General features: G+C 44.3%; 1 long non-coding RNA gene across 1 annotated transcript; it reads left to right on the top strand.

Annotated features, from left to right (window-relative positions):
• Positions 1-5,350: 5,350 nt before the first annotated feature.
• Positions 5,351-7,576, top strand: LOC109553371 (uncharacterized). The gene is made up of 2 exons (XR_002180016.2): positions 5,351-6,045; positions 7,048-7,576. It is a non-coding gene; the product is annotated as an uncharacterized lncRNA (long non-coding RNA).
• Positions 7,577-11,500: the final 3,924 nt, after the last annotated feature.

Genomic DNA, 11,500 nt, shown 5'->3' with positions numbered 1-11,500 from the left:
CCATCTATTTGCCATGAAGTGATGGGACTGGATGCCAGGATCTTCGTTTTCTGAAAGTTGAGCTTTAAGCCAACTTTTTCATTCTCCACTTTCAATTTCATCTCAAGAGGATTTTGAGTTCCTCTTCACTTTCTGCCATAAGGGTGGTGTCATCTGCATATCTGAGGTTATTGATATTTCTCCCGGCAATCTTGATTCCAGCTTGTGTTTCTTTCAGTCCAGCGTTTCTCATGATGTAGTCTGCATATAAGTTAAATAAACAGGGTGACAATATACAGCCTTGACGAACTCCTTTTCCTATTTGGAACCAGTCTGTTGTTCCATGTCCAGTTCTAACTGTTGCTTCCTGACCTGCATACAAATTTCTCAAGAGGCAGATCAGGTGGTCTGGTATTCCCCTCTCTTGAAGAATTTTCCACAGTTTATTGTGACCCACACAGTCAAAGGCTTTAGCATAGTCAATAAAGCAGAAATAGATGCTTTTCTGGAACTCTCTTGCTTTTTCCATGATCCAGCGGATGTTGGCAATTTGATCTCTGGTTCTAAGTCAATAGCCGATGCTTAAAAGTGAAAAATCAAGGAAACTGTGCAGGAGGGAAAATAACTTTTCCTCTACTTTTCTGAGTTCTTAGCTAAGACCTCTGTAATAAAAGACTGATGAACGAGAGAAAAACAGACATTTATTAACATGTGTACCTCATGTATGCCTAGGGCTTCCCAGGCAGCTCAGTTGGTAAAGAATCTGCCTACCAGTGCACCACAAGAGGTGTGGGTTTGATCCCTGGGTTGGGAAAATCCCCTGCAGTCGCAAATGGCAACCCACTCCAGTATTCTTGCCTGGGAAGTCCCATGGACAGAGGGGGTCACAGAGAGTTGGAAACGACTTAGCAGCAGCAGCAGCAGCAGCAGCAGCATTGTGTATGCCTGGAAGACATTCAGGGAAACTGAGAAACTCCCCAAGATGCCTTAAAATTCAAACTTATCTGCCATCTTCACAGGAAAAGGAGAAGGGAGGGATGTTGGCCCCTTCAGGGAGAAGAAATGATTTTTAGGATGGTGAATGGACCTTTACCAGAGTAGACAGGAGGTGTGATAGCTTGTGATGATAGTTATGTGTCTGGGTGTGGTGACAACTTGTAGTCTCCTCTCAGGTGACAAGAGTCCCTCTTTTTTGACTGATGAAACTCCTGGAGAGGGGATCCATGACCACTGGCTTCTTTTGGAGGTTCCTTTAGGCAGATAGGGAGAGCTCAGAGAAAGCTGCTCCCTGCATTGCTGTTTCCCCAGTGTCTAGAGCTCCAAGCAGCAAATATACCAAAGCCACATATTTTAGGATGTCTTACAGGCTACCCTTCAAGAACAGTAAGTGAGCATTTTCTTTAGCAACAAAGAAATTCTTTGTTGCTAAAGAATTCTTTAGATCAATACCAAAAGCATCAACTCAGACACCTGAGGATTGTTCTTCTGGAGAAGGGGTAGTGGGGGAACTACTCTTTGTCAAAACACTGTAGAACTATTTTACTCTTTAAAATTCACGCTGGTATTACTTTAATACAACGTTTAAACATATAAATAAACGTCAAAAGGCCCACATAGCCTGCTTCTCTGAACTAATAAAGGAAACTAAGGGGTAAATATTCTAAAGCACAATTCCAACCAACATCATATGAGACATCTTGAACTCAGGGCCAGAAAGTTCCATTTTTAAATGTGAAGAGATGCTCAGCCCTGATGTGATAGATGCAGAGAGCGTGGGAAGCAGCACCTGCTCAGAGGTTGGAGAAGGCACAACCAGAGTGGCAATTCCATTTCCTCTGATGATTGAACACCAGCTGCAATTTCAATTTTTAATGTTTTTATGCCATGATGCTGAGAAGGAAATCTTGAGAACTACAGAAAGATGATTGGACGTCGAAAGATTAGCTGGTTTTTCTTAAAAGCAGTTTAGACTTCAGTCTTTACACTGTCTGATGTGGAACCAAGCCAAAAATAACATGAAGAAAATATGAGCACAAGAGTGGCGACTTGAAATTCAAAGTTGTTGACCAGTCGGTCACCTGTCCTATTGATTGAACTCTGGTTGCCTGTCCTCTAGCCTTATCCTGTTGTTGATACACTCAGGTGAGAAAGCATTCAACAGAAATGAAAGAATGAGTAAATAAACCTGGTGGGAGAAACTCACAGGGATGGGGTGCAAGGGAGAACAAACACATTACATTTCAGATCCCAGTGAGTCCAAAGAATTAACTGCTAAATAACAGAATGTACACCCGAGCCTCTGGGAGAGCCAACTGAAAACGTTTTCAAAGAAACAGGGAATGAAGTCAGATAATACAATTAATCCCCAAGCTTGCTTTCTTCCTTTCTTTCTTATTTTCTTCCCTCCTTCTTTCCATTCTGTTTTTTTCTTTTTTCCCCCAAATCCTATTTTGGTTTCAGGTTAGCTTTCCCATACCCTGTTCAGGCTTCAATGTCATGGTGTAATCAAGCTTTGGTAACCACCAGCTGTAATTGGAGCTGGCTGGCCAATAAAACAAAAGCCATCAAAACTACTCATCTGTATTGCTAAAATCTAAAACAATGAAGAGATTAAAAGCAAAGATAACCCTTTACTTAATTACACAATCTAGAGGGAATGATTTTTGCCTTTGGGTATTGTCTTTAATTTGTGAAAACCAAATGTATAATTTATGCAAAAGCCATCACAATAGTTTCTTGGAATAGAAACTATAATTTTCTGTGTTTTACGGACAATCTATTTTTTAATATTTATTTTGAAATTTACAAATAGTGAAAAATTTTTTGATGTATAGTTCCATAAGTTTTAACACATGTATAGATTCATGTGACCCCACAACAATCAGGATACAAAACAGCCCCATCATCCCAGACTCCCCCTTGCTGCTTTTCATGTAATCCCTGGAAAATCACTAATCTGTTCTCTGCTCCTAAACTTGTGCCTTTTCCAGAATGTCATAAAATGAAATCCTTCAGAATGCACGCAGCTTTTTGTGCCTCGCTTCCTTTGTTTAGTGTAATGTATTTGAGATCTATCCAAATTATTGTGTATCATATGTGTGTGTGGGTGGCTGCATGGGTGTATATACTTGTGTATGTAAAGTTTCTGTTTTGAAATAGAATCACAGGAAGTTGCGAATATAGTGCTAAGGGGTTCCCTGTGACCTCGACCAGTTTCTCCCAATGGCTCCATCCTACGTAACTATAGTACAAGAAGCAGGACATCGGCACTGATACGACGTTTGCCATTTCATCACACGCGCCGAGACCTGTAAGCACCACCTCAGAGAACTATCCCAGCCCCACCTTTCCCTATCCATGGCAACAACTAATCTATTCTCCATCTCTCCGATTTTGTCATTTCAAGAAGGTACATAAATTGAGTCATACAGTAAGTCAGAAAGAGAAAAACAAACATATTATAGAAAAATGATACAGATGAACCTACTTGCAGGACAGGGATAGAGATGCAGATGTAGAAAATGGACTTGTGGACACAGCAGTGACGTATATACACAGCTGCTGCTAAGTCACTTCAGTCGTGTCTGACTCTGTGCGACCCCATAGACGGCAGCCCATCAGGCTCCCCAGGTCCCTCGGATTCTCCAGGCAAGAACACTGGAGTGGGTTGCCATTTCCTTCTCCAATGCATGAAAATGAAAAGTGAAAGTGAAGTCGCTCAGTCGTGTCCGACCCTCAGCGACCCCATGGACTGCAGCCTACCAGGCTTCTCTGTCCATGGGATTTTCCAGGCAAGAGTACTGGAGTGGGGTGCCATTGCCTTCTCCGGTATATACACTACCGTGTGTAAAATAGCTAGCTAGCAGGAAGTTGCAGGATAGCACGGGGAGCTCAGCTCAGTGCCGTGAGGGGTGGGTTGGGGACAGTGGGAGAAAGGCTCAAGAGAGAGGGGGTACATGTGTATGTTGTATGAAAATAGCTGATTCACCATTGCTGTACAACAGAAACTAGCACAACATTTTAAAGCAAAATATACTCCAGTTTGGAGAAGGCAATGGCAACCCACTCCAGTACTCCTGACTGGAGAATCCCATGGACAGAGGAGCCTGGCGGGCTGCAGTGCATGGGGTCGCAAAAGAGTCGGACATGACTGAAGCGACTAAACAGCAACAACATACTCCAATTAAAAAATAAATTAAATCATATAGTATATGACCTTTGGAGATTAGTCTTCCCCCCCCTTCCTCAGCACAAAGCCCTGGAGAAGTTGTATTTATCAAAAGTTAATTCAGTTTGATTACTAGGGTATATTCTATTGTATGAATTCATGAGAGTTTGGTAGGGTATTTATGAGAGCTTGTTTGATATTTATGAGAGTTTATTTAAACATTCACCTGTTGATAAGACGTTTGGATTATTTCCAATGTTGGGCAATTATGAATCAAGCTTCTATAAATATTTGCATACAGATTTTTATGTAAGCATAAGTTTTTCTTTCTCTTGGGTAATATCCAGGAATGAAGCACAGTAAGTGAATGTTGATCCTTAAAAGACACCGCTAGGTTGTTTTCCAGTGAGGCTGCACCATTTTCATTCCCATCAGCAACGTATCAGGGTTCCAATTAGTTCCTCCTCATTCCTGCCAGCACTTGGTATTTTTTATTGTGGTTATCAGCCATTCTAATAGATGTGAAATGGTATCTCATTGCTTTATTTTGCATTTTCCAGGATAGATTTTGAATTTGAAAAAAAAGAAAGCCCAGTTTGAAGGAATATTACTTTGATTTCCCTACTTTATATATTTGTATTATCACTCGGGCTTCCCAGGTAGCACTAGTGGTAAAGAACCTGACTGCCAATGCGGCAGACGTAAGAGACACAGGTTATTTAATTTTAAGAGAACTGAGAATGCTTGACATTTTGAGGAATTCTCAGAGGAATCTATTTGTTAAAAAGGAATCAACAGGGTTTAGAGGAAAGAGCACAGGAACAGGAATTTGAAAGTCTTCTTCCGGAAACAGTCAGTTCTACCTGGTCCTTACTGTGTAGCCCTGAGCAAGCCTCTGAAACCTCATTAAGGCTGTGTCTCCTCCTCTGCTAGAAGAGGGTTTGGACTCACTTCGGTCACATCTCCTGGCATGTCATCCACAGAACACAGAATCTATAGGGTTAAGATGAATGGAAGAAGAGATGGTTCTGTATTCAAATTAACATGGGAAACACCGAGTTAGAATTCAAGAGGGTTCACTGACGGAGGACTTTCCAAGTCTTTAATTTGCTAACATATATTTTCAATCCCAGTGAGAGGGCTGTCATATGCTGTGTCTTCACTTGAGCGCAGGACTCTTTCATTGAGTAATATATGAATGTATGTTCCTCTTTTTTTTTCCTTGAATGCACTTTGGGAAGTGCTCCAGACTGAAGTATTATTAATGTCCCTTCCAAATCTAACTTGTCAATGTTTCGAGTCTTTTTGTAAAAAATTCAAATACCTCCTGGTGTATTTGTTTGGAAAGTTTGCATTTCACATGTCAAGTTTTATACAGACCAGCTCCATGGTACTATTCGGTGACATAATCATAGCAACAATAACAATAAGCTTGTTTCTCGGGCTTTTGTATTTAAGGTCAGGCTGGTTTAAACCCATATAGAAATCAAGCAGTTCTCAGAACTTGGCAGGGTAGGGAGAGCTGTGAAAGATGGAGGTGCAGGTGAAGAGCAGGCTTGGAGAAGGACCCGGATGTGAGCAGTCACAGCCTGAGTGTCCAGAGTGAGGCCAGAGCCATACAGAAGATCAGAGGGTCAAAGGTATTGTCTGCTGGGCAACCAGGAGTTCAGCAAACACCTAGCCAGATTAATGCAAGGTCATGGGTAACAGGAAAGACAAGGAGTAAGGAACAAAAAAATTAGTCGGTGCCCGAGGGCACATGGGTCATTCTCCAGGAAAGCTATCACTAAGAAGGAGCTTTTAATACTGAAGCTATCTCATCAGCTAAGAAGCCCCATTACCTGCTGGGACAGCAGCCAAGACCTCGGAGAGGCTCCCCGGCCTACAGGCCCTGGCGGGTAGGTATGAGTTTCTGGGGAGCTGGGGCCAGGCTCAGAGATGGTGACTCTAGAAGAGCACTTGGGGGGTTTGCACAGAGCAGCAGGAAACCTCCCTTACCTCTCTCCAGCTCTGTCCACTCCGGATCACCCACTGGAAAGTTTGTCTCCCTCTGTGAGCCCCAAGAGTTTTTAGAATGAAGAGATTAATTGACCAGAAATGAAAGCTTGAGGCAATTCACTACAGTGAAAATTTACATGGATTAAGAGTCAAGAGGCCAAGTTCAGCTCTTTGACCTGAGCTGTGGACTTTGGTTTCCTCACTTGTGAGTCAAAGTTTTCTTCCAGCTCACAAGTACCAAGGTTCCAGTTTGGGAGGGGAAAGCCACACTCCATCCTGATGAGGAGGTGAAAGGGGCCTCCCCTCTCCTAGTCCGCGGTGGCTGTCCTCACCCACATCCGGGAACAGCACACTCATGACACTGTTCACAGGCTTGTTCTTGGGGAGACGGGTGCAGCTGCCAGCTTCACAGGGGAGAAACCTCAGCCTGGAGCCGAGAGGGGCCAGACCCAGGAGGACAGTCTGAAGTCAGGCAGCCGTGTGTCCTGTTGGTCAGCGCAGGACTCAGGGCAAACGGGGGCCCAGTCAGGAGACACCAGACAGAAACAGAAAGCCCTGTGTGGTGAGAAACCAAGACCACACGTGCCCCCACCACTCTCACCTCACTGCAGGGGACAAATGACTTGGGGTGGAGCCTTCCTTCCAGAGGGCTCAGACAGAGGAACTTGCCGATAATTGGAAGGAGGGAAGTGTGTTTTGAAATTAAAATGGGCACAGTAGGTACAAGTCACAGCTAATTTGAGGAATGTACCTCCCTCCTGTGAAACTAAATGCCACTGTCAGAAGCAGGCAGTTCTGGTAATGAGGTAAACTTGGGCAACCAGCAGCACTGGCTGTGGGTGGAGAGATGGGTTTGGACAAAGTCTTCCACAGGCTCACCACTCTGCCCTCTCCTCTTACAGAACTGAGCTCCTTCCCAGCCTCCTGGAAGCCTGCAGAAGCCAAGACAGAAGCACACTGGTGGCTGGCCACAACTCCAGGCTCCTGAGTTTGCCAGACTCCAAAGAGACTGGGGCTCCCTTAGCATTAGGGGAGAGGCTGGGTTTCCCCAGAGAAGGTTCTGGTCCCTGGCCTGGATACGTGTAGGGGCACAGAACATGTAGGGGCACAGAAGCAGTGTGGCACCCCAGGGAGAAATGTCTTAAGAAGAAACCACAGTGTCTTTAAAAATGCTCATACTGAATATTACTACAGACTCCTCTGTAGGCCAGAGACCTTCCCAGGAGCAAGGCGGTGCCCCCCTCAGTCAGCGGAGTCTATAGCACTCCCACCACTTGTGTTGAAGGTGATGGGGTACATTCAAATAATCATGCGAGTGCCCTAGTTTCCAGCCCCAATTCTTTGTGACTTTGTGTATGGGTATGTTTCCTAATGTCAAAAGCAACTAGAACTTCAACACCTTACTTAAAAATAGAATTATCTGTGCATCTCTGTGAGTCTTCCCTCATGGGTCTTTTCTACTTTCTCCTCTCACGGCGTTTGGTGACTTACTCTGTAAAGGTTGTTAACTTTATTACTTAACACATGCCAAGTTAAGGCTCCCAACAAAATAAACTTCTAGTGTATTAGTAAGTAGATGACTGTAAATTCTTATTATTTCCTGGTGGAGCCTGAAAAGTAGTCAGAACAGAGTCTAGGGATTATTCTCTTCTTGACTTTCAGGTAATGCATGCAAGAAAGTCCCCACTGAGTTTTTTCCCGTCATTCATCTCCCTTTATCCAAAGAGGAAAAGAGACATCCCCCTGGCAAAAGTCTTGTCCAAGGTGACTTTGAAAGGTTGTTAGGAAGCTCCTCTGGTTCCCCAGCATTCCTGTTGGAAAATAAGCCATCTCCCCTGTTAAGTCATGATGTTAATGACAATGGCATCAGCTATTGTCATTAACAATAGCTGGGGTGGAAAACAGAGGCTTCGGGGCAGAGTGCTGGAAGCGCAGACCACCTCTTCTTTCTCCTTGAATTTCCTTTTAACTGTCATCATTCTTGGAAGCATGGAGTTCAAGAGAAGTTTAGAGGTTTCCCCAACTCTCTGGTTTTAGATTTAGAGGTTTTAGAAGTTTCTCAGCTCTCTGGATTTGGATAAGATTAAATCAAACTGGCTGAACCAGCCTGGTTTTATCAGTCTCCAAAGAATAAAGGATTCCATCACCACCCAGAGGGACCTGAACTCCAGACTCTGTTGTTTTGGTTAACTCTCTTTCAAGGCTTGTCTTTCTGGTAAACAAACAATTCTGAGTGTTCCTCAAATCTGCTTTTAATCTGGTGTTTTCTATGGCTATCAGGTGGAATTTACCTCTAAATGAAAGTCTTCACCTTGCATTGAAGTTGTAGACTTAAAAATTCACAATCTAATTCACAATCTAAAAGTTGAGAGTTTTGCTCTATTTGGTGAAAAATTTTAGAACTTCAAGCCCAGGAAGCAGCATTTCAAATAACCCTGAGAGAACTGTCCCAAGGAGGGGTGGAGAGCCAGATTACATAGAAGTTGTGCAACAAAGAACAGGTAGTCTGAATGTCAAAAGATTATTTTTAATGAAAGGAAAACCAGATACCTCAATTTAAGGAATTTATCACTTGTCTCTGTATGTGTGTGTGCTCTGCCACATCCGACTCTTTATGACCCCATGGACTGTAGTCTTCCAGGCTCCTCTGTCCATGAAATTTTCCAGGCAAGAATACTGGAGTGGGTTGCCATTTCCTACTCCAGGGCATCTTCCTGACCCAGGGATCAAACCCACATCTCTTGTATCTCCTGCATTAGCAGGAGGATTCTTTATCACTGCACTATCTGGGAAGCCCCTTTCTTTGTATCGGAAGATGCCAGAATCTGGGGTCTCTGATATCATTCCTTTCAGAGGAATATGCGCTGCAAGTATCTGGGGCCAGTACCCTTTGTTTTCACATCCGGAGTTTACTCAGGGCACACCATAGGGAGTGGCTAAAGTCTGATGGCTGCTAAATGGCAGGAATTCTTTCCTTCCTGAGTTCTCTCAGGGCTCACCAGCTCATTTTGGAGCGCTGCAATTGCTCATGACTGTGACATCCTTGTTTACTGATATGGCAGGAAACATTTCATTTCTCAAAGTCTACAGAGTTTTGTTTTGTTTTATAAAGTGATAGTTGCACCATCTTTGAGGACCATTTGATCTATTGATCTTCTCTTATTCATGTTACAGATTTTTATCTTTCTTCTTAAGGGAGGACCCAAGACCATGGGAGATATAACCAGAAGAAGAGTTCTGCCTGAGAAGTGGAGAAATAGGAATATTTTTCCTCAGTGACTAAAGCAAAAACAGCAAATTCCACATTTCGTGGGTCCAGGGTCACAGGGTGCTGGGAGGTTGGTGTGGTTCTGCCATTACCAAGAGTATAATCTTCTTCCTGGTTCTCAGTCTCCTCCTCCATACAGAGTCCTTCCACATCCCAGCAGTCCCCAGGGAGGCCAGGAGAGGCCCACAGCTGTCCCAACCCTGAGTCACCCTGAGGGCAGGACAACTTCCTGGGGAAGCCCTCCAGCCAGGGTCCCTGCCTGCCAAACAGGCTCGTTTCAGAGAGGGTCCCACTGCCCACCTTCACCTCATGCAAGTCTGGGTGTTCGAGTCCTGCTGAGCTCCCAGCTCATCCATTGTGCCAGTCAGTGTTCTGAGCAGCTGTCTTCAAGATGGATGAGAGCTGACTCTAGTTTAAGGAACTGAAATGAGTCATCGAGTCAAAGAATAGGATACAAATGACCCTTCTGTAGCAACATGATTAAAAATAGGCAGGGGAACTTTCTTAACTCTTGAGACATTAATGGATGTAGATATAAAAATAATAGACCTGACTTCCCTCATCTTCCCATTGGTGACGTGTGTGGGCAGACAGGGCTACTTTTTGCCACTTCAACAGACAGAATATGGCCTGTGCATGGGACAGGAGCATGTCTAGGTTTGCCATGGCCCCAGAGCAAGGCTGAGGCATATTTGTATGGTACTGATGCACTGCCTACCTCACTTACCCAAGTCTGAGTGTGCTTTCTTCTTTGGGTTTCGTGGCTGGATTTTTGTATGAACAACAAGTGTGCATGCAAGAATTCTCCCTTTCAGCATGCACCCTCTAGGTCAAGGGACAGCAAACTTTCTATAAAGAACCAGATAGTATATATTTTAGGCTTTGTGGGCCATACATTTTCTGTAGCACCTGTTCAGCTCTGCTGGTGTAGTGCATGGGGAAGCAACCACATGTAGTGTGCAAACAAATGGGCTTGGCCGTGGTTCCAGGAAATGTTTATTTGCAAAAACAGGTGGGCCTGCATGCTACAGGTTGGCCACCCCTGCTCTGGAGTCAAAGAGGTAAGGAAATGCACTTTCCTGAGCGTGCTTTCCTTCACTCTTTTCAGGTGATGCCTGAGAATTATGTATTTGTTAGTTTGTGTATCCAAGGACTTCCCTGGTCGTCCAGTTATTAGGGGCTCTGTGCTTCCACTGTGGGGGTGGGGCATGGGTTTGATCCCTGGTTGGGGAAATAGAATCCCCCGTGCCATGCAACAGAGCTAAAACCCCCCAAAATTCATGCCTCAATTTAGCAAATGCTTATTAGACAGCCCACTGCTATGCCAGACTCCATTGTGTGAGTTTTGGATACAATGGAGAATAACGTGTACGGAGCTCCCTGCCTCAAAGAACTCAGATTGTAGCAAAGTGGGGCATCCTCTGGGGTGTGACGGGAGAGAAGGGTTTGAGGAGGATGATAGTGGTGGGGATGAGGTCGGGGAGATAATGGAAACTGGTCTTAATGCCCTATCTATCAATTCAGTTCAGTCAGTCAGTCATGTCTGACTCTCTGCGACCCCATGGACTGCAGCATGCCAGCATCACCAACTCCCGGAGTCTACTCGAGCCCATGTCCATCGAGTCGGTAATGCCATCCAACCTGCTCATCCTCTGTCGTCCCCTTCTCCTCCCACCTTCGATCTTTCCCAGCATCAGGGTCTTTTCCAATGAATCAGTTCTTCACATCAGGTGGCCAAAGTATTGGAGTTTCAGCTTCGCATAAGTCCTTCCAATTTAGCTTTTCCTCTGTGTGAAATAAGGAACCACTGGAGAATTTTGAACAGAGAAGCAACATGATCTAACTTAAACGTGTTGAAAATACATGTAAACTGTGTTGATGAGAAACTAAAGGATGGCTGCAGGGATACCTACCAGGAGGCTGTAACAGTCCCCCTGAAGCGAGAATTTGAGAGCCTGAACCAGAGCATCACAGGAAAGGTGGCAAGAGCTGTTTAGATACATAGTATATTTTGAAGGTAGACCCAACATGATTTCCTAAGGTCTGCACCCTGTGTATGAGATAAAGGAGTCAAGAATGTTTTGGGC

Source organism: Bos indicus, chromosome 27, assembly GCF_029378745.1.
Source record: "Bos indicus isolate NIAB-ARS_2022 breed Sahiwal x Tharparkar chromosome 27, NIAB-ARS_B.indTharparkar_mat_pri_1.0, whole genome shotgun sequence".
Lineage (NCBI taxonomy): Eukaryota > Metazoa > Chordata > Mammalia > Artiodactyla > Bovidae > Bos > Bos indicus.
Note: the sequence above shows the minus strand (reverse complement) of the source record. Positions and strands in the feature narration are given on the sequence as shown.